Source organism: Carassius auratus, chromosome 28, assembly GCF_003368295.1.
Source record: "Carassius auratus strain Wakin chromosome 28, ASM336829v1, whole genome shotgun sequence".
Classification (NCBI taxonomy): domain Eukaryota; kingdom Metazoa; phylum Chordata; class Actinopteri; order Cypriniformes; family Cyprinidae; genus Carassius; species Carassius auratus.
Window position 1 is genome coordinate 11,647,316 of NC_039270.1, and position 24,869 is coordinate 11,672,184.

The following is a 24,869-nucleotide window of genomic DNA, read 5'->3' on the forward strand; positions in this document are numbered from 1 at the left end:
TACGTCCGGGAGAAAGTGTTTCAATGCTTGAAACATGGCCAGCATCTCCAGGCAGTTGATGTGCCATCTGAGATGACGGCCACTCCACAGACCCCGGGCTGAGTGGCCACTCATGACTGCTCCCCAATTGGTGAGGGAGACATCCGACATTAGAATTATGTAATGACAAAGAGTCCCCAGTGTCAGGCCCTGAGACACTAGTTAGGGCTCCCTCCTCAAACAAATACCTCCAGGAGTGAAGCATACACATGAGAGGGGCTTAAAATATGGACATTCAGCCCCCCGAGAGCTGACTGAGCGTTCTCTGCTCTGCTCCCAAACAAACAACGCAAAAAACTGCATGTACCCCTACTTGTGATGAAATGAGGCCAGGGAGTAACACACAGCTTGGAACACTGTTTGTCACCACTTTTAGTTTCCATGACAATCTTTGCAACAGGATGCACAACAATAAACAGAATGTACATACTTATTGAATGAAAGAAGCTGCCGCTTTCTCCACCGCATGTGCTTATAAGCTTCCTGGTCTCTACATCACCCTGTCTGTGATGTTTTGCCACTCCATTGGAGAGATTGCACATGGGATGCAGACCATGGTTCACACTGAATGCATTCCTATAGTATTTTCCCATAGCAAGTTCCTGAATGGGATCTGAAGAGGAGGGGAATTCCTCTTCAAGGGTTTTAACTTTCTTAATTTTCTTGTTTTGAGTAAAAAACAAAAAGCAACATTTAAGGGGGTCGCACACCGGACGAGAAGCGAAGCACCGCGTCGCGTCGCGACACGTCTTTAAAATTCGAACACATTATTCTCAATGAGTGTACACACACCAGTGGCGCCATTTTGAATAAAAGTTCCTTAATTTGCAAAAAAATGTTTAAGCCTGCTTAAAGTTTTTTTTTTTTTTTTTTGACTTGCGTGAAAAAGGGTTAATGCAATTAATGGGAGATGGAAACAAATTTGCCAAATAAATCCCTCCACATGCTTATCAAAAAATGTATGTGACTTTGTAGTATAGGATGGCAAAACCTGGCTAACCAGCAGACAGATCTCTTTTCACAGCATCTGAAATGTTGCTATGGTCATTCTAAAATGTGTGAGATAAGTCTGTTATCAAAGTATTTATGTATGATTGCCTCCCAGAACTATCATACAACAGCAAACAGCAGGCATCCACCTCTGAAAAGCAATGACCGCATTTATTGTGTTTGTCTGCTCACTCTGAGGTTCAAGTAATTTATTATAGATGAATATTATATTTAGTGGCTTTTACCCCTTTTCTTAGGGATACATAGTGCTAGTTTATCAGGAAGTGACAATTTTTTCTCTTTGACTCATTGGATGGAAATAGTCCTTATTTGCCAATTTTGCGCACACATTAAATTAGGAACTTTGGATGGAAACCAGGCTAGTGAAAACTTTGGTCTTTTTGTTCATTTGTCTGAGATGAAGTTCAGAAGTCATATGGATTTCTTTGATGAAACATTTATTGTACCTTTATGGTGCTGTTTGACCGCTTCAGTCCTCATTCATTATAATTACTTTGGGAAGTGCAGTCTTTTTTGTTACATAGAAGAAAGTAAGTCAAAGTGGTTTTGGAATGACATTACAGTGAGTGCATTATGACAGAATTTCCTCTTTTTGAGTATTCTGTTAACTGTATTATGCATTTGGTGCAATGGCCTTTTCATTAGAGAAACCATCATGCACACACACATTCCTCTTATGAAGTTAGCAAAGAGGCCAGATGTCTTATTCAAGAGCTAATGGCCTTCATGGCCACTTGGCAGGAGGCCACAGTCTGAATTAGCTGATGACAGATTCGGTTAATGATACATGCTGTGGCCATGTGAAGAAATTAGTTTTTATGCCAATATGGCAAGAGGAAGGATAAGGTAGAATGGGTCCTGTGAAGCATGAACCAGTCACCCCTGAAGAGACGAGAGCAGTGTCCATTCATGAAGCCCAATCGATAGCGCTCTGTGATTAGTCACCTGCTAAATAGTGGCCACCCCGAGGACATGAGCTTCTCATCACCAGAGAGATGAGTTAGAAAGGGTTCAGTACCACTATGAGATCAGCAAATGTCAGCCAGGTCCCAGTCAGGATCTATTCCAATTTACTGATCACTGAAGCAATATGGCAGCTAATCAAAGGCTGTTTCATGAAAAGAGCTCTTGGCCATATGCTTTTATGATGGATCCAGAACTTGAGTTGTGAAATACTGTTAGAACCACTCCTCTGGGTGAAGTGTTGTGATTATGCTGCCTTCTAAGACGCATTGTTTTAGCCACACAATAAGGCAGCATCCCATCCGTCACAAATATTAAAATTCCAATTTATTTTGATGAGCTTATGAAAAGAGCCCACCAAGCTAACAATAACTTTTTTATGATACTTTATATTTTGAAGTACTTATATTTATAGTTTGAAGTACTGCACTCGTTAGCATGGTCCAGTATGCCCCTGCTGGTGGATGTTATAATTACACAACATCAACCAGCAATTATATTATATTATATTATATTATATTATATTATATTATATTATATTATATTATATTATATTATATTATGTACAGTTTGTATAAAATAACTTCAAATGCACACCAATGCTGTATGTATTTGATCAAAAATACAGTATGAAAACCTTTAATATTATGAAATATTATAGGTGTATTATAGGTGTAATAACTGTGATGCCAGGCTGAATTTCTAGCCGCCATTTCTCCAGTCTTCAGGGTCATATGATTTTCAAAAAACAGTTGAAGGAAATGTGATGATTTTTTTCATGATTTTCATGATTTTGATAAATAGAAACAACATTTATAATAATAATAATAATAATAATAATAAAAATGTAAAGACATTTAAAATGGTTTTATAATATAAATCTTTTAAAATGTTTTGAAACAAAATATCTTTAGTGTCGATTTTCTTTTTCTTTTTTGTGAACTTAGTCTTATTGACTTACAAACTTATGAACAATGGTATGTTTATATATTTGTACACATTGAATCATAAATGAATGTAGAATTAGTGGCCAGTATTGTTAATACTAATACAATACTAATACAATAGTTTCAGTCCGTCACATTTTCCCATCCAGTGCCACGTCGTTTAATTAGCAAATGCATTTGTGCCCATTTATGACCCATGGGCATGCTGGTCTAAAAAAAAAAAAAGAGATGTGTTCAGGAGCATTGCTATTTTAAGGAGATGAAAATAGACTGTGCCAAACCTGGTCTAAAGTCGGTAGAAAATGCACCTCTGGGCGGTCCCACAGTGCGCGTTGACTTTGCTTATTACACAAAGGGATGCGCATCATACAAACATGCCAAATATTAAAAACAAAAGGATTACAGTGTAAAAGAATATTATTGTGTTGGCTACAGAAATATAAAAATGTAATGATGGATACTCATTGTGTATATAAAAATTAGGCTATGTCAGGGCAAACAAACACTGGATCCAGTTGCGAATGAACAAAGCCTTTATTTGAATGTTCAAGAGAGCAAAGAAGCCAGATGGTGGGAAACAAGTCTCTCGGTTGGCAGTCACTCCTTGGCAGCCCAGGGACTGCAGTGGGCATAACCTCGAAGACAGGAACCGAAACAGGAAACAGCGAAGGCGACACGCCAACTCGAAACCATAAATCCAAGCACAAGCACTATGGCAGGAAACTTCAACAAACTGGACTAGATGGCACTGCAAGGAGCGAGAATGACAGAGAACAGTAACAAACGATCTGATACTAGACAAGACAAACACAGGACTATAAGTAGGCCCACAGAAACAAGACCAGTCCAGACTGACTGAATAAGCTGGTTCCCCATCTACGATTCGCGGTGGTGGGGGAACTGGTGTAGGCGGATTAATAGTAGAACGAATGAGGGGCTTAATTTTAGAAACATGGAACACAGGATGAATTCTCCGGTACGCCAGAGTAAGTTTAAGGTGGACCGTCACCGGACTAAGGATCTTGGTGACGGTAAATGGTCCAATAAATTTGGGAGCTAATTTTCTACAAATGGAGCAGAGAGGAAGATCAGTAGATGAAAGCCACACTTTTTGACCAACGACGTAGACGGGAGGCTTCAACCATTGGCGATCGGCGTGGGCCTTGGTGCGTAACCCCACCTGGAGAAGTCACCATGGCTGTTCTCCAGATGTCCCTGCACCTCTGGATGAATTCATGAGCAGAGGGGACCACAACTTCAGATTCCAAACTGGGAAAAATAAGTGGCTGGTACCCTAAACTACACTCAAACGGAGATAGTCCCGTGGACAACACTGGTAATGAGTTATGCACATACTCAACTCAAAAGATCTGCTGGCTCCAAGAGGACGGATTCTGTGATGCCAAACATCGCAACCCTCTTTCCAACTCTTGGTTGGCCCTCTCCATCTGACCATTACTCTGGGGGTGGAAACCCGAGGAAAGACTAACACTCTCCCCCAACAACCAACAAAACGTTCTCCAAAATTTGGATATAAACTGGGAACCCCTGTCAGAGACCACATTCATTGGGAGGCCATGAATACGAAAAATGTGGTCAATGACAGCAACCGCTGTTTCTCTGGCAGAATGTAATTTGGGCAGAGGGATGAAATGAGTAGCCTTCAAGAACCTGTCCACCACGGTTAAAACTACCATGTTACCCTGGGAGGCAGGGAGGCCTGTGACGAAATATAGCACAATGTGTGACCAGGGTCTCGAAGGAACTGACAACAGCTGAAGGAGACCCACTGGGGATCGGGCAGAACTCTTACAACTAGCGCAGACAAGCAAGTCAAACACAACTATTTAAAAAGATTCAAACATTCACTGATGCTCCAGAAGGAAACAAGATGCATTAAGAGCTGGGGGGGTGAAAACTTTTGAACATGATGAAGATGGCCAAATTTGTCTTATTTTGTTGAAATATATTTTTTTTCCATTTAGTTCTGCCCTTTGTAAGCAACAGAAAATACTTGTATGTTTCCCGGTACACAAATTAAGTACAACTTACCTTGATCTTCAAATTCCAAAAGTTTTCATCTTATTATCTTATCTTATTGCATCTTGTTTCCTTCTGGAGCATCAGTGAATGTTTGAATCTTTTTTTTAATAATTGTGTTGGAGTGCCTCAAATGTCCTCAGTCAGAAAATATGCATCTCAAAATCATAAAGTCACTGCTGGAAAGGGTTCAAATATGCAAAGATGCTGGAAAACTGAAGAATCTTTTCTGAAGAACGCTGCTCAGTTTAACTGTTCAGAACAAACAAGGGACTCATTCACAACCATCACAAAACAGAAAGACAGTCGAGGATCATCAGGTAACAGAACACAGTATTAAGAACCAAGGGTTCCCAAACTTTTGAGGGGGTTATTTTAATAATTTCAGCCATTTTTTTTTGTCTTGTGGACTAAATGTTAATATATTTTATGTACAATATCTTACTCAGGACAGTACTAAATAAAAAATAACATGCATGTAGTATGATCTCTCTTATTTTTTGAAAATTACTCATATTTTCACAGATTCTGCAAGGGGTGCCCAAACTTTCCAGCCCCACTGCATGTCCGCACAGTAAATTAAGAAGAAAGGGAGTATTTTAGCATTAAAAAGATGAAGCACAATGCCTTATGATATGTACTGTAAATCAACCCTCCTCCACAGATAAGACAGCAACTCTCAAGGTCATGGATGGTTACAGAGAAACCAAGTTGAGCAAGGCACTTTACCCCAGCATGTCCCAGTGAATTGACCCTACAAGAACTGTACTGTACATTTTGAAGGGGTTATTTAATGGCATGTATACTGAATTAAAGTCACATTAGCAGTATATACATCATAAGCATTATGATATTAACATTTGGAATGTACTGAGTTTTAAATAGCTGTCTGGCGTGAGGAGACGCAGCGCACAACAGGAGAGCTGCTAAGCTTTATGTCTCGGTTTCATTTAGAGATTGATGTGTATTGATGTTAACTCCATTTAGGGAATGGCTTGTCTTATTATTATTGGTCATAATAGACATGAAGTGAGTCATAGGCTATGATTAAGGTTAAATGTTTAGGATTAAATATTTGGGAATCGTGGGTATTAGATAAGAATGTTTCCTTGTGGGAGGATTCATTTTCAAAATGTAAACGGGGCATGGGGATTTTAAATGTGATTGAAAGAACATGGTTGCAGGCAGCAAGAGAAATGCCCTGTAATAGTTGGACTCATAATATTGTATTTCTTGCTGCAGCCTTGGACACTTACAATTTGCACATGCAGTGCCTCTTCTCAAAGGATACTTTCAGTGAGCGCTCAGCTGTGTTATTGTAGCACTTAGAATGACTTCTAGCAGTGATTTAACACAATGCGTATCATAAATAATGGATCGCTCATGCATGTCCAGCAGCTGATAAGAATTCATACGGGTTTGGAGTGACATGACAGAATTTCCTTTTATCTTCCTTTCCCCCATTATTTATTCGTATTTATTTAATATTGCTAATGCAAAGTTTATTAACTTTTTATGTATTTTTGCTAGAGTTGGGTCCGAGTCCACCTTTGTCGAGTACGAGTCAAGACCAAGTCCACAAACATCGAGTCCAAGTCCGAGTCCGAGTCCAAAAGGGGCCGAGTTGGACTCAAGTCCGAGTTCTTAAAGGCCGAGTCCGAGTCGAGTCCGCCCGAGTCCAGAAAGTAATTAAATTAAAAAAGATTATAAATTGGTATTGTACATTTTTACATTCTATTAATATTTTAACCTTTCAACCCATTAAACCAATGGCAATATAAAAATGTAATAAAAAAAATACCACTGTTACATCTAGTCATTGCCATTGAACATTTTTATTTTATGTCAACAGAACTAGTTTCCTATCAAAAAAGTTTTCAAAGGTTTTATTGTATTACAAGTGCATGAAAATACAAATGAACCTGTTTTATTATTGTATCACACTATATTGTCCTCCAGTTAAAGATGACATTTCAGTTATTTAATGCCTCTCCCCCACATTTGACAGAGGTAAAGTGCAGCCAATGAGGAGATCCTTAATGATGACATTATGAATTTCTTGTTGTCTTGGAGAACTTGCATCATAAAGTTGCACTGCTTGTTTGGTCAGTTCTGGTCTTGCAAATCCTGCAATGCTGAGCTGTGCAGCATCTGTTGGTTGCTGCTGCTGTCTTTGGTACTCGGTTGCATCGGTTTTCGGATCACCAGTATACTGAACCGAAAACCGTTTCTTTCGGAGGCGTCCGATTCGAGAACAGAGGAGCTGATGATACTGCACATTCGTGATTCAGCATGAAGCCGAATGACTCACAGCGCGTCTGAACCGAACTGATTCTTTTGGTGATTGATTCTGAACTGATTTTGTGCTAATGTAATGAGTGCGGGTAAACCGAGGGCTTGAATGAAGGGCAATCTGACGAAACGTAAATTCATTTAATAACAAATACATCGCAATGGATTATGTATCCGGTGAACTGTTTTTTTTTTCAACCGGTTTATTGAATCAAACCGTCCGAAAGAATCGGTTCGCAGAAAAGAATCGAACTTCCCATCACTAATCCACATTGATATCCAGTGAGTGGTGCGTGTGTTTCGTCTGCAAGCAGGAGACTTCTGCCTGCCGGTGTGGTGCAGCAAAATGACAGAAGGGGAGACATTCATTAATTTATCATTTCAATTTTATGCTGGTTTTATTGTTACACATGACGCGGACTCGACTGTACTCGGAATATTTTCCGAGTCCAAAATGTTCAAGTCCGTGTCAAGTCCGAGTACAAATTCACCCGAGTGCGTGACAAGTCCGAGTTCATTCAAAATTGGACTCGAGTCCGGACTCGAGTCCGAGTCCAAGTTCGAGTACCCCAACTCTAATTTTTGCAATAACAATGTCAGTCTGTTTTCTTTCTTTCTTTCTTTCTTTCTTTCTTTCTTTCTTTCTTTCTTTCTTTCTTTCTTTCTTTCAACCTTTTATTAATTCAGAACATCAATGGAAACTGAAAGAAGATCCCAGTTGTCACCTCAGTCAGGGAGTCTGAGGCCATGTCCACACATAGACGTGTATTTTTATAAACATAATTTTTCCTTCTTCCATTAAAAAAAAAAAAAACACTGTCCACTACATTAAATGACTAAAATCATCTGGAGAGGGCGGGGTTAATGACCTGTACTGCAGCCAGTCACCAAGCGGGTGAACAAAGACCCCATAGCTTCCCTTTTCAGGATGTGTGAGGCACATTTGCTGTCTACAACCAATTTCTTCAATTTCAATATCAAGTTCATATTGAATTGCTTATGTTTGGTATGGCTTGTTTTGTATTTCAGGAATACATGTATTATTGCACCATATTTACTTTGCAAATAACTTTCATTCATCACTATGGAGCACAATGTATAATGAACTCTTAGAAAGAGAAATACTTAATATGATATTAAGACAGTGGTTTGTTTTAAATTTAGTATTGATTTGGATCATATGTTGTATTGATTTCTCGAGCAGAACAAGTGTGTGCTGCATAATGTACACCAAATTGAAGCCATGTTCGAAATCAAGGACATGACTGGATACCTTGATGTATAGTGCCACCTTCTTAATAAAATGACATCACTTATATTTTGCCAATGTACCGATTGATTCTGATACTGGCAATGAGCATTTGAGCAGCATTTTGTTTGTGTTGCTATGGTTATCTTTCCATGGTTATCTTTTTTATTTTATTTCTGCTCCCAAAGATCTATTTTAGCCTGACTACTTCAGACTTCGTACTTCCGCTAAATTTCATTTAGCTTCTGTACTCAGTCGGAAATAATGACCTATCTCCCCGTTCCTCTTCAGGAACTCGAGCTGTATCGAGAACGTTTGGGGAACACCTCCAGCGTGACATCTCTGAATAACGTGTGTAATCAGTCCAATGGGTGGCGAGATGTCATAGGCGGGTGATGTCAGAGACCAGGCTCTGCTTTGTCGCTGTTAAGCGCTCCGCTCTCACCAGGCACGCTCCGAGGAGTGCGTCCATGAATGCGATCTTGTGGTTGCGGTCGCGCTGCTGTTAAGGCACGGTGGCGACCGCGATACTGGGAATCGCACATGATCTGGTGAATGTGTTGGAGATGGCTCGTCCTATCTCCACCTGTGTTCACTAGATCTAGAGCTCGTCTCGAGGCTTGGAAGCCGGCGCTGAGGTTTCTTCACCCTCTGAGGCAACACGAGGCAAAACGTGTATTACATTGTTTCATTTTGATGTGAGTTTTTCTACACCAGACAGTGTTGACTGATCTGGTTGTTGACTACACTGTAAAAAATAAGTGTAATTTTAACTGTAAAATTTTGTAAAAAATGCTACGGAAAAAAACTGATAATAGGTTAACAGTAAGTTCCAGTACTATATACAGGGAAAAACTGTAAAAGATCTAACAAAGCATTTAATGTAAATTTACAGTAAAATTCTGTTAATTATACAGCTTTTAGAAGTAAAAAAAGAACAAATCAATGTATAATTTAAAGTCTAAAACTGTAAACTGATATTCCCAGAATTCCCTGCATGACACTCCACGTTTGAAAGTATTTTGTTTAAATAATCATGTTTTTAAATAGTTCTTGTTATCAGTTATGTACATTTGAGCTTTATGTTACATCTTCTGTTGCTTAATGAAAGTTTTTTGTATTATTTAAATATCACGTGTGTTACCATGATGGTGTTTTGTGTTTCCATAAATGTGCACCTTCTATATGTTAATATATACTTCTGCTTGTGGTGAAGCTACTTGTGATGAGCTTTGATACTTCATGTGGCTTTCTCTTATACAGTACCATCTTTATTATTATGGTGGTTGTCAGTATTTTCAAGGTACAAAACAGATTTAATTTTGTGTGTTGTTGAATTTACTGGTTTATATTCACATTTTCTTGTTTGTAAATTACAGCTTTATATTGTAAAATTAACAGTTTTTGACGTAAATGTGTTTACAGTTTTCTGTATTTTTACAAAATTATTCTGGCAACCACAGCTGCCAAAAAGTTTTTGTAAAAACAACAAGAAATTTTTTACAGTGTACATTTAATTTTGAGGAATAAAATTACACATTTTTCTGACTATTTGAAGTTTGATGTACAGGGGCTTTTGTGATGTAATTTCTTGTGTGAGAACATGTGTTAACCTCTCTTCCTCTGAGGAGGTTGAGGCGGTCAGGGGCTGCTTGGTGGAGCAGTCCCAACTGTGTTCTAGCCCCTCGGGCTGGGGGTGTCGGATCTTCGTCTGGCCTTGCACTCTCACCCCACACTTTCACGACTCAACCACAGTGACGATTGGTTGATATTAGCTCAATCAGAGCAGATGACAGTTCGGCATCGAGGTGTCGTTCTCGCTCACATGAAAGAGCTTGAGGTTAAGACTTAAGACAGTCACGTATGTCACCTGCTCGGATCGAGTCGATCCTCACTGCAGTCCCAAGAGTGAGAGAACGCTGGTCACTCACTGTCAAGCAGCCTCTGAGATTACTGGGTCTGATTGCAACTGCGTCCAACGTGAATGCTATTGGCCTGCTGTACACGAGACCCCTACAGTGGTTGCTCAAGACCAAGGGGTTCTCCCAAAGGGGAAACCCACTTTGCAATGCTAAAGGTCACGTGGCAGTGCCTACATGCCTTAGACATGTGGAGAAAACCTTGGTTCTTGTCCCAGGACCCGGTGCTGGGAGCTCCTTGTCACCGCTCAATGCTAGAGATGGATGTATCCCTCATCGGCTGGGATGCGGTCATGAGTGGCCACCCTGCCCGCAGTCTGTGGAGTGGCCGCCATCCGACATGGCATATCATCTGCCCGAGGATGCTGGCCGTGCTTCGAGCACTGCATTACTTTCTCCCAGACCCAACAGGTCATCATGTGTTGCTGCACACCAACAACACAGCAGTGGTCTCTTACATCAACCACCAAGGAATTCTGCACTCATACCGTTTATACAACTTAGCGTACCAGATCCTTGTGTGGTCCCTGGGTGAACTCCTGGGCATCTTAATATGGGAGTAAACATCCTGTTGAGGCAGGGGCCAAGGGCCGGGGAATTGCGGCTTCACACAGAGTTGGAGAGGTTGGCCAGACTCGGGTGGATCTGTTTGCAGCTCGAGAGACATCGCACTGTCCCCTCTGGCTCCCTCTGACTCATCCAGCTCCACTGGGGTGTATGCCATTGTACAGACCTGGCCAAGGCTTCATCTGTACATTTTTCCCCAATTGCTCTGCTCCCGGGAATTATGGAGAGAGTGCGCCGGGACGGGACGGGTATATTCCTGGGCCTGATTTCTCTTTTTGAATGCACTCCATGGGAGGTTCCCGTCAGGAGAGAACTCCTCCCGCAGGCGGAGGGTGCGCCCCCGCATGGAGCTTATAGGCTGTAGGTGTGGTCTCTGAGGAGGCACAAATCTTAGCTTCCGGTCTCTCAACCGAGGCAGAAACCCTCTGGTTACATGTTTCCTCCATGGTGCGCTGAGGCTGAGGCCTCTGGCCAGAAGAAGCTTATGCTAATCAGTGATCAGGATGCTATCCTAAGCCTCAAGTCCTCTGATCTCCCCTCTCTAGAGTTCCTGAAGAAGAACGTCTAAGTTTATGTAGGTAACCCTGGTTCCTCGAAGGAATGAGACGCTGTGTCACAGTGTCACACTTCCCGCATCTCTGGCCGGCACTTGCTTCATCCTTTGAGGCTGGTTGTCGGCTTCCCACCTATGACGTCTCGCCCATCCATTGGACTGATTACACATGTTATTCAGAGACGTCATGTTGGAGGCATTTCCCAAATGTTCTCGATGCAGCATCTCATTCCTTCAAGGAACTAGGGTTACATACGTAACTTTAGACGTTTTCCCCTTGTCATGATTCTGCCTTCATGTCCTGACTTTTCTCTAGTCTTGAGGCAGGATCATGACAGACCTGTGTTTTATGTACAAGCACATGGCCTTGTCTTTGGGCCATGTGCTTGTGTTGTCTCGTTCCCTTGCCCCGCCCCCCTTGTTATCCTAGTATTGTCGTGATTGCCTTATCTGTGCCACCTGTTGTGTCTTGATTAGTTCCCCTATTTAGATCCCCTAGTGTGCTCTGTCTTTTGTCAGTTCATTGTCTCCTTACATGTGTTTCTACTTGTCAGCCTCGTGAGAGAGTGTATCCTTGTCACCCCTTTGAGAAGTCTTTGTATATCCGTGAGTGTTTATTTGTAGTTAGTGTTCTAGTGTTTTGAGTCTTTGTTTATCCTGTTAACTCAGTCCTGTTCAGTTATTTTGTATCTACCCTAGTCAGTGTTTTCCCCCTCGTGGGTTTTGTTTTCCCCTTTTGTGTAAATAAATCCTGTGTTTGGTACTTCCTGTCTGGATTTGAGTTCATCCCGACCCCTCCACATAACACCCCTGGCCTCAAAACAGCTGGCCTATCAACAAACAGAGGGCAGGCTGAGAGCCGTGACGTAGATGCTGAGTGAATGGAGGTGATGTTGTGGCCCTAATCGCGACAGGTTTTGGGAAAAGTTTAATTCAATCAGGACCACTTCCGTCAAGCATATTTAATGACAATTATAATTGCATACAGTTAGTGTTGGCGGTATGGTTATGTTTTGGGCAACACTCCACACGCCTGTCCATGCAGCCATGCTTAGACAGAGCGGGGAAAGCAGCAAGACAAACCCCCCTGGGGTACAGAACAGAACCATAAGCATACATAATTACAATTCTCAATTACATGAGTTGTAAACAAAATGTCATGGAGACTGCTTCCAATGAAGACACTGTAAAGAAAGAACAAATTAGATCAGATTACAGGTTCAGTTGGTGGAGTTGGGGTTGGAGGAGGGAGTTAATTGCAAGCAGCAATGCGATGGAGAGACACTGAATAATGGGAATTTAAATAGACCGCAGGAGATAGGTGTCAAGACTGGATTGGTACACGTCAGGAACAGCTGACTGTCAGCTGATGCAAGCGTGACTCACGTGACCTGACTGGACTAACGCGATGCTCAATTTTATCAACTGTTACCAATCGTCAGCGAGAAACTGGGGAGGCCAAAGTCCAGCAAGGTGATAATTGTGATTGTGTCCCCCTTGGCTGCTCTCATGCAGGATCAAGTTAAAGAAGCAGCGAAACTCGCTCTATGTTTTTCTTTTTTTTTATTGTTTTCAGTGGAAGTTCGAGGCGGCTGAGTCGGCACATAACACACATCATAACCAAATGTTATGTGATTGGCTTACGGGTAACCAATGATTTTAAACATCAGACAAGCGGCTGCCATATCAAAACCCCCCCCCCCCCCCCCCCCAAATAAATAAAACGGTTGACAATTATGCCCTTCCAGACTCTGTCTACAAAGCAAAGCAAAGTAGCAGAGATTGGTATTACAAGGCTAGATCTATTATATGAAAATAGGATTAAGGACTTTTTGGGTTACTGAAAAATCAGTTTCGATCATTCAGACTTCTAATTTTTCCCCCTTTTTTTCCGCAATGTCTGTTATAAAAGTATGTATGTTTGGTTAGCAGGTATATGGATTGCTTGTGTACAGTCAGAGATTGCCTTATTACTGAGACATTTCAGGATCGGTAGTACATACCACTGGAAAGACAATAAGTCACTAGTAATTCAAGTCTAATTTCAGGTATCATCTAAAAACCAAAGAAAGAAAACATAAATATGTTTATTCAACACACAATATTACACAACATCTATTATTAGTAATGTGATACATTTGTTGGTAGTAATGCTGTATATTAGCTACCTGTTGCAACATTCCCTACTTTGCCTTCCCTTATGGGAAGTCGTGGCCTAATGCTTAGAGAGTCAGACTCCCAATCGAATGGTTGTGAGTTCGAGTCCCGGGCCGGTACGAATTGTGGGTGGGGGGAGTGCATGTACAGTTCTCAACTAAAGTATTATTTAGTATAAAACATGTTGGAGATTAGCAAACAGGCTGTTGATTCAATAAATCATAAGCTATTTCCTCACAAAAGCTGTTTAAGCATAGTGAAGCCTTTCCGCCATTGACGTCCATTCAGAAAAGGGCCTCTTGGTTCCATTCCATACCTCCTAAGTGTTAGTGTTTGCTATCACAATTTTTTTTGTCTTAAAGGATTAGTTCCCTTCCTGAATAGTATTTTCCTGATAATTTACTCACTCCCATGTCATCCAAGATGTCTTTCTTTCTTTAGTCAAAAATACATTATTAAGGTTTCTGTGGAAAACAGTCCAGGATTATTCTCCATTCAGTCGGGATCAATGGGTTGAATGTCCAAACTGCAGTTTCAGTTCAGCTTCGAATGGCTCTACAGGATCCCGCCTGAAAAAAAAAAAAAAAACACTGAGATGTTGGATAATTTGGAAGTTGGGGGAGAAATGAGATGGAGTTTTTCACACTACCATACCTTTTTGAGCTGACATACACAGAAAACTAACCTTGTGTGACCTTTCCAACATGACTACATAATGCATTAACATGCGCATTGCAGAGCTAGTGCAAGACAAGCATTTGAGGTTAAAAAGTATGTTTTTTTTTTTTTTTCAGAAAAAAAGAAGAAGCTGGATACGTAAACACCTTTGCTCCTCGGCTGGGGTCATGCAGAGCCATTTGAAGCTGCATTGAAACTACATTGATACCCAATAAAGTCCACTTTATGGAAAATATCCTGGAATGTTTTTTCTCAAAAAATATTTTCTTTATGTTATTAATATAATTTTTTTCAACTGAAGAAAGAAAGAAAGACACAAGCACACACACAATTTCATGCAGTTGCTTTAACAACTGCCCAGAAATAAAGTAGGGTTAAAGGGTCAGATCCCCTCAGTAAATCCACCGTGTAATCCTGGTCATTTGCACTCTGTTCTACTATGCCTTACTTTAAAGTACAATAGAACACAAAACTGTTAATTTGCCCACAAAACTCAAGTTATTTAAAGCTGCTGACCCTGACAGAGGTGGTTTTTGTTATAAATACTACAAGGCTGACAGCGGAAACCACACTATACTCCTCGTGTGAGTTATGTCTTACTCTGAGTCAACTGTGTGGAAATGTAATTATCAATATGCACATGGGTTTAAAGTGCAGTCTTTGTGTCCTAGACAATGAAACAAAATCTAATGTATGTCATTGACTCGGTCTTGTTAATGGTGGGGTTAAATAGGTTGTTTTTTGCTATTTCAAGTAACCAGCATTTTGAATTACTGTGATCTGTGATGTGAAGATAGCATGGATCAGAAAATGACCAAATCATCATTCATAATTTTGTTGCGTTGTGAATGCTGACATTGAGTTGAACAACGTACGGCCAGAGGACTGAACTCGTAGTAGCATCAATTAAACAAAAGCACGGTTCTAGAGCAGTGCGTCAGCCAATCTTCTTTAAAATGTCTATCAAATCCAAATTGTTTTTTATGAGATCAATGCATGCCATTTGAGATGGCGATAAAAAGACATTTAGAGGGGATGGAGCCCTACACATAAACAATCAGATGGAAATTACCTCTCCTCCTCTCTGTTTTAGAAAACAAATTAATTTGCATGTTAAGTGGTTCTAACCGCAGACAATAATGGTAGGAACAAATGCAATATTTATCACTGGCATCATCGGAAACTAATGTTGAACCTGATAATAGCACAAGGAACCAGTACTTCTTGCAGACCTGTTTCAGTTAATTTAGTTTCCATTACAATTTGATCACACAGGGGAAAATTACCTCCGCATAATCCAAATGAAAGTATTATATTTACATGCACCCAGCCAGAGGTCTGAGCGGTTTTGAATGAGTGCATGAGAGTGAATCATGAACCCCCATATGAGAAGCGCTGACCTGATGTGAACATTAAATCTTGATAATAATATACATGCTATTATTTAATATTCACTCCCGATAGCCTGATTGCTGTTCCTGCTGAATTGTTGTATGCATTTTAGCCTCTTGCATCTGGGTTCTACAGCTGTGTTGGTAAATGTAGAGGTGGATTTATCTGCTTAATTGGTCTTTGAATAATGACATAAAGTCTAGTCCACATCTTCAGCTAATTTTTATAAAGAACTGTCAAGTCATCTTTATTTATATAGCGCATTTTACAATACAGATTGTTTCAAAGTGCATACTGAACAGGGAAGTAACAATTAGTGATGCCAATTTCATCAAATATAAGACAAATCCAAATTCTACTCTAAAGCAGCTCCAAAAAATCAATAGTATAATTATTCAGCTCCAGTCAGTTCAATGGGGATTTAATTCAGTTCAGTAACAGTGTTGAGGTTGCAGAAATTTGTCAATTCTAAACAAATTTAAATTAAAACAAAATGTATCGGAGTAAATACATTTACAGTGATATCATTGACTTGATTGCAAATGATTGCACAGATACTATTTAAACTGAACTGAGCTGAATGATGACATCACTGAATTCAATGATGAACTGAATTTAACTGTCATTTTGCATTATTGACAAAATTTAAGCCCCAGTCTGTTCAGTCTTCAGACTAATGCTAGTGCATCTCTTGAGATCGGGGAGTGAGGTTCAACTCAAAACTGTGTCCCCAACAGCACAACAGCTCTTTATACGAGAACAATGTGCTACTCTTTGTGCTGCAGCTCTGACAGAAAATAACAAACTATTTTTAAAGTGACTTTGTCTTGTTGTGTTTGTTTAAAAAAAAAAAAGTATAAGTATAATTATCATCATGTCTGCATAATCATAAATGATTGTCAAGCCCATTTGTTTTCATTCAATATGGATAGTTCAGCAGCATTTGCAGAAAATGAGAACATTTGTTCGGGTGAGATAATGACAGTGTACAGTGCTGCAGCAAACAGGATTTGTTGACTTGTGTTGTAGAAGAGCAGGAGCAATATAACGGTTGTTTGATGAAGATGCAACCTGTCTCTAGCTGAGACCTTTATGACATGAACCCCAGATCTTCCCCTGTAAGAACAAACCGCTCCTCTGTTATGTAATCTCCTAGCTTCATATGCTGAGGAGGTTAAACCAGACATTTCCAGTAACCAGGGGAACCAGGGAAAATCGCATGCAGCTGAAGGGGGTTAGCTGGGGGAGCACTATATCTGTGTCCATATATGCAGAAGTACTACACTTTGTTGCTATAGTGATAGGTGGTATAAGTTTTGTGATGCTGTCAAACGAGGAAACATGCAATCATTACATTAAATAGCTACTTGTTTTGCTAATTTACATATTTATTTCTAAAACTGTCTAAACATTACTTCCTAATGTGTCTAATCCATAGCATGCAGTGAGGAGATCAGTGTTATTACTACAGTTCACTGCAGCAGAGTAATCTGACTTATAAGAGAAAACACCAGCACTTCCATAATTGACCAAATCCTCTGTGGTTTTCGTGCCTTGGAATGCAAAGATATACTGTAAAGAGTAAATGGAAATTATAGAGTTGACTTAACTTAATACTCAAGGTAGGGCTATGTTACCAAAACATATTTTTGATACTTTGCACTTGTCTTTTAAAATGGAAAATAGTCCCCAGCTATCTTCCAATGGTAACCTATTTTTAGGCGCTGCGTAATATCATTGCGACTGCTGCACCTGTGGGAAGGCAGCATAGATCCTTGATTGTTATGCTGGAATGAGCACGATGGACGTTTCTAGCCAAATCAGCCTAAAAATCGCAACTTTCAATTTTCCGTCGGTCTTGGTACACAATGTAACTACAAATAGGAAAAAAATTACAACTCTTTGGTCATTTCTGAGCGAGATGCTAACGGTCTAATCAGATTCAATGATCTATGCTAAGCTACAGCTAAAGTGCTGCCGCCAGACCCGGAGATCGGCTGAATGGATTCGAAAACGGTAAAACTCAACTGTTTACCTTGAGGGGAGTTGGAAAATAAGCCTATTTTCAAAAATAGTTGAGTGTTCCTTTAAGGATTTGACTGTTTAAGGCTCTAAACCAAAACCAGCTGGTCTTATGGTTGACATTTCAAAATAGCTGTTTTTAGTCTGTCCATCTTTAGGGAAGGTTACTATGTACTGTAAACATCCTGCTTTAAGTTAAATATGATGCTGTGCTGACAGATGAGAGTTCTTTTCTCAAGGACAAATTAAATAGTTGTGACCTATTTAATATATGTGATTATATATAGTAAGATGTTTTTGAAAGAGGTATTGGTAAAGCTTTATATAAAGCCTGTATTTATAATACATTATAAGGGTATTCTTAAGGCATTATTATGAATGGAAAATGCATTATAAAAAAACTTATAATATGTTGTATCATCTCATGAATATTCATGAGAACAGTTTTAATATATTAAAACATATGAAAATATACTATTAAGCTGACATCAATAAATTAAATTAGCATTAGCTTCACAAGAAACACTCAACATCTAGCCACTCACAAGCTGTAGTAAGATACTTTGCAGATCTTAAACAATGTTACGATATGATACAGTCCATTATACTTTAAATGAAGTAGATTTGATATGGTGTTATAAATAATCATACTCTTAAATTTATAACCACAAATATGTAAGTAATATGTATTATAACTGTTGTTACGATTATTCATGAGTTGATATTTCATATTATAAGGTTTTATTAATAGTGCATTATGCACTTATTATAATTACTTAAAGGGGGGTGAAATGCTATTTCATGCATACTGAGTTTTTTACACTGTGAAAGAGTTGGATTCCCATGCTAAACATAGACAAAGTTTCAAAAATTAAGTTGTACATTTGAAGGAGTATTTCTGTTCCAAAAATACTCCTTCCGGTTTGTGACAAGTTTCGGAAAGTTTTTTTTTCGAATATGGCTCTGTGTGACGTTAAATGGAGCGGAATTTCCTTATATGGGTCCTAAGGCACGTCTACCGGAAGAGCGCGCGCTCCCGTATAGCAGAGCACTGAGAGGCTGAGCACAGACAATCACTGATCAGAGCGAGAGCGTCGCGAAATGTCACAAAAGAAGTGTATTTTTGGTTGTCAGGGCAAGACAACCCTGCACAGATTACCTAAAAAAAAACAGCATTAAGGGACCAGTGGATGGAGTTTATTTTTACAGAGCATCAACGGAGTTGTGCAAGTGTTTGTGTTTGTTCCCTGCATTTCGAAGATGCTTGTTTTCTAATCAAGGCCCAGTTTGACGACGGATTTGCGTATCGTTTATTTCTTAAGGATGATGCAATCCTAACGAAAAAGGGTCCCGATCGTCTGTTGGAACCGCAGGCGGTGAGTAAAACTGCTTCAAATATCTCTGCCTTCTTGTTAGACAGCCGCCTCCCATCGGAGACCCGGGTTCGAGCCCCGCTCGGAGCGAGTCGTTGCTGCTGCTGCTCTCGTTCAGTTTCAGCCTCGGGATCTGATTCTGGATCATAAATAAACAGCTGAATCTGACTGTTAGCCATGGTTTGTTTTGGATTTTTTTTCCCTCACGTTAATGTCACAGCTTCCAAACACTTTCAACGCAAAAGCCTACTGGCGCTCGTGATTCTTTAGCTCCGCCCACACGTCACGCCTCCAGCTGGTCGTGTTTTTCCGGGAAAAATCAGTACAGACTATCTTTCTCTTATGAATATAATAAAACTAAAGACTTTTTGGAGTTATGAAGGATGCAGTACTACTCTATAGGTACTCAAGATTAACAGGAGATTGAGTGAAAACGAGCATTTCACCCCCCCCCCCCCCTTAAGAATACCCTTATAATGTATTACAGATACAGGCTTCATAGAAAGTGTTACCGAAGCATTTAATGCTCACTATTTGAACAAATTTATGTATATATTCTCACTGTGAAATAACTATTAACTCTGACCTTTGTCTTAATAAACTCCCAATTTGCTGCTTATTAATGGTGTTGTGGTTGTTAAGTTTAGGTATGGGGAAGGATTAAGGGTAGAATAATACATTTCAGAATAAGGTATTAAAGTGTGCTTTGTAAGTACTAATAAACAGCCAATGTGCTAGTAACAAGCAGTAATCCCTAAACTACACTCTCAATCAAAAATGACCTGTGACTTTCATGAACAGACAAAGAGGACAGTTTAGTAAACTGCTCGATTAATTTACAGTAAAACTATAAAACATTTTTACGTGTTTGAAAGTCACCTTTCTAAAGTCACTTATTAGTCAGCTTGCATGAAGATCTTTTTAACATGAAAGCAACAGATGTTTGATCATGAGTTCAGTGTGTAATATTGTGCGATATTATCCGTTCTCACACTTTGTAAAATGAGTGCCATCTTTCATCTTTGTGTTGATGCCTACAACACAGATAGATGAGATTCTGCTCTCTTCAGGCCTTATTAGAAATGAAATCTAATTAGAAAAAAAAAACAACATATATTTACCGAGGCCAAAATGTGTGGTGTAGAGTAAAAATTATGCAAGTGCACTGCTTCATTCAAAGTTAATAAAAGAATGCAATCAAAATGCAAATATTTCGTCTTATATTTACTATGTTACGAATTTAGCATTTCCTCTTTTTATGCATTAGCTAAAAAAGCTGGTTTTGCTGACATAGTTTGGCCCATCAGAATCCTTGTTCAGAGTAACATTCAGAGTGAATGAAGCATTTCCACAGCAAACCTGACTCAACATCTTTCTCCTGATAATTTGACGGTTCCAATTTATGCATTTTCATTTCGATGCATTTTCTTTCCAGTTAAAGTCTTCATGGAATGATATTCGAAATAGAATCCTGCACAGACTTCTGTCTTTTCTTCGACAGTCAGTCTCTGGTTTTCATCAAGAATTACAACATTTGCATTCCATACATCAACATTTCTATTCCCTGGATTTCATGCTGGCTAGATGAACCCTCTCCTGTGTGTGGAAGAAGCTTAATAAGTTTTGGACTGATCTTAGATTCCCCCATATTGGGACTATGTAATAGACCAAAAAGAATACTGGGACTTCTGATGTTCTGGGTAGTGCTAAAAACAGCATTTATTAGTAACTATATTAAAATATAATGTTATTTAAATATTTCCCTCCACATTAGATTTTAGTTAAAAGAATAAAATGATGCAGAAAAAAATTATAATATTTGATCTGTACCAAAATTCCTTTAAGGGAAGTCAGTTGACTCGGCAGTCATACAAGTATTGCTTAGTCTACTTGAATGGAGAAAGACTGAAATCTCCACAACTGCTTGTAAACATTTCGATGGTATCAAACAATTGCTTCTTTTGCTAATATGTTAATATGTAATATGTTAATTCTGCAGGATCTGAAGGATCACATGACACTGAAGACTGGAGTAGTGGCTGCTAAAAAAATTTATTTGCCATCCCAGGAATAAATTACATATTAAAATATATTAAAAAGGAAAACTGTAATTGTAATAATATTTCACAATATTGTGTTAACTATATTTTTAATTAAATAGATTAAGATGAGCATAATAAACTTTGTAAAAAAAAATTAACACTAGTGTAAAATTATTTTCTAAACCTACTTCACTTAAAAATGTTTATTTATTTATTTTTTATTTTTTGGGTGGCTGGATGATTGTCCATTATGCCGTCCTCTGTATTGGTGCCCAGTTATTTTTACATTTCTTGGCTGACAGGGCTGCAGCTGTTGTTTAAAGTTCCTGTTGTCACTATGGAGCCAAAAGAGTGTCAATAATGATAAATGCACACACTACATTCACATATGCACACATAGGATTCATACATATATGTGTGTGTTCAACAGAAATACATTTCTGAATCTTGTCCTGTGCATTTGTGAATCTTGAGTGCATTTGTAAATGTTGTTTGCATTTCTGAATTGTGTGTGTATTTCTGAATTTTGTGTGCATTTCTGAATTTTGTATGCATTTGTGAATCTTCTGTGCTTTTTAAATTTTGTGTGTGCATTTGTAAATTTTGTGCGCATTTGTGTATCCTGTGTGTGTATTTATGAATCATGTGTGTGCAGGTATGAATCCTGTGTGTGCATATGTGAATGTAGTGTGTGCATTTATCTTTTTGAGACTCTTTTGGCTCCATATGTCTCTGACAATACAAACATTTGGATCTGGAATATGAACTGACTCAAATACAGGGAATGGCTTCATATGATATGTCATATGATGCAATTTCAAGTTTTCCTTTCTCTTTGGAGTTTTACAAGCTGTTTGTGAATATATTAGATCCCTAAAGTTGCAAAGACTAAAGTCTCAAACCCAAAGAGAGATTAAGACTGGTCCACACCCTCCTAAAACGCCTTGTTTAAACAAGGCCCCCACATGTCTACATCACGATGTGGGAAGATTTGCATTACCCTGCCCAAATGTCCTTGCAAAGAAAAAAGGCATAACTTTATTGTTGCTGCTATACCGTCGCTGCCTAGTTGTGAAGATGCTGTGTTTTGTTGTGAGAGGGAAAATACTTTGTTTGGCCTTCCAAAAGTGGACACAACTAGAAATAAGTGGTTAAAAGTTGTATTTACAACACTGTCCCAGAACAGTTCGATACAAATATTCAGATGTGTGCAGTGCATTTAATGGAGGACTGTATCCTGAATCTGGGAGAGGAGCCTACAATGCCAGCTGTTCTGACTCACAGTCTGTAAGTACGTTTTTATTTTTAAAGGTCTTGCCACTGATGATTCAAACGTGAGTTTTGAGCAGCGTCGAGTAGTGCTTGTTTTTGTCAATTCTCCAATCACAAATGCATACATGGATTTATGTTTACACGGTGTAATGCAAAGCAATGTGTAAAAAGACAGTATAAGTCATTATAATTAGTTATTTTTTCCCCTCTGGATGCAACAAATGTCTCATTTTCATCTTGTCCTGCCGGCGTTCTGACTGGGACCCATGTATCACAGTTGTTGTGTTATGTTAAGGGGCATAACAGATCAGTTACATGCTTGAGATATTCGGCCAATCACAGCGCACTGGATAGTTGGCCAATCAGAGCACACCTCGCTTTTCAGAATGATAAGCATTGTCAAAAATTTTCACATTTCAGAAAGGCGGAGCATAGAGGAGAAACAATAATGTACAGTATGTGGACACATGGAATTGCACGGCCACAGACCACTCCACAGAGGTAATGCCCTTGTTCCCCAAAGCAGTTCCACCATCAGGGTTGGTGAGAGCGGAGGACCCACAAGATTTGTTTAGGGCAGTAAAAGATGGCTTCCAAAATCCTGTAAGCTCTTCATGCACCTCTGAGAAGAATGGCACCGGAGGGGTGCACTGAAAACCAGTGCAACCTCCACTGAGAAACCACTCGTTCAGCCATGAAGGATTGGGGCGTTGTGGAAGATTCCACATGAGGCCTATATTCCCGCTGGCCCAGAGCCATCTCTAGGTCTGGTTCCGACAATGCAATGTCACACTCAAAGGGGGCAACATAGCCAAGTCATCATCCCCAGAGAGAGAGAGAGATTGCCCTTTGATGAAGCAATTGACATCTGGTCTAAAGGGGGCAAACCGAAGGAAACGGCTGGCTCCCTCCACAGTGTAGAGGGGCCAGCACGTCCCTCCAGCCGCTCCACCAGCTGCAGAGAGTTTGAGGGGTGAAGTACTCACTCGGGGGGAGCAGTCACCGTGATCCTGAAATCACATCTGAGTCCACCCGACGTGGCGCAACCCCGACTGCAGAGACGAACACTGGATCGCGTCAGAGGAGTCTTTCATGCAACCCCAAGATGGTCATGTCCCCCCAAGAAGGAAATGCACTATCCATGAACGCCTGCACTCTCTGGCTATCTGCTTTGCAGAACCGATGTAGAGAGTAGAAGTGATGCACTACCGCTCTGCTCCGAAGTGAAAGAATAAATGAATGCAGTGCACCTGCTGCCTCTTATACTCATGCTGTGATCAGCGGCAGTTGGATGCAATAATCGCATGTCAATGTGCATTGGCTCATTTAGCTACACTAGAAGTGGATTGTCTCTCTAACAAACAGAATTCATCTGTCATCACTGATGTGACGTCGAGCATGACCGACTGAATGGGAACTACCTATACACCCACTCATTCAGTATGTACTGAATGACACTGTTGACATTAATGAGTATCCATGAAATTCCTTTGACTTTAACTATAGGTGTAAAGTAAATAACATACAGAGGGGATGGATGAATAGAGAATTGATTGAAGGAATCCTTTCTTCATGGCCATACAATTGAATGAACTGGTCATTTCCCTCGCTCACTGATGCCTGATTTCTCACATGTCAGATTAAGGAAAAGCTTTCTGTGGGAGAAATAAGGAGGATTTGACAGCTTTTCAGAAGTCCTTTTCATTATTATTGAGCTATACACCCTATGACCTGTCAGACTGATTGAATGTAGAGTGTTCACGTGGCAAGATTTAGTTTACTGAACCCGAGTCTTGATTATTATTCATCTTGTGCTTTGTTTACTTATATTCTAAAGGCAAATAGCCTTTTCTGTTTGATCTAGTTTCATTTTTATTTTGCTATTCTTTTCAGTCTTGCCTGCAGTGACTCCCTGCTCATGTACATATGACATGGATATACAAGTCTGTGGCTTGAAACAAGTCATTTACATTCATTCATCAAGTAAGCCTTAGTTGGATATACAGTGCTCAAAAGTGAGTCCAAAAGTTTGTGACCACTAGTGAAAATGCTTCGGTTTTGCATAATTTAATACGTATTTTCAGCATTATAATTTGAGTGAAAAGTTGGAGTAAAATAATTTTTCATGCTTCGAAGAATTTCTTGGTATTGATATGTCATATTGTACTTTAATGATAGCAGCACTTAAGGTGGAGTGTGTCTGATGGTGTCAGATGAGTACAATAGCAAAGGCTAGAAATCACACACAAAGATGTTATGTTACTCCTGAATGGTTCTTTTTTGACAGTGCTGTAGTTAGAACCACCTTTTGTTAATTTATGCTGTGATACGTCTTTTAAGGTTTCAGTTCAAT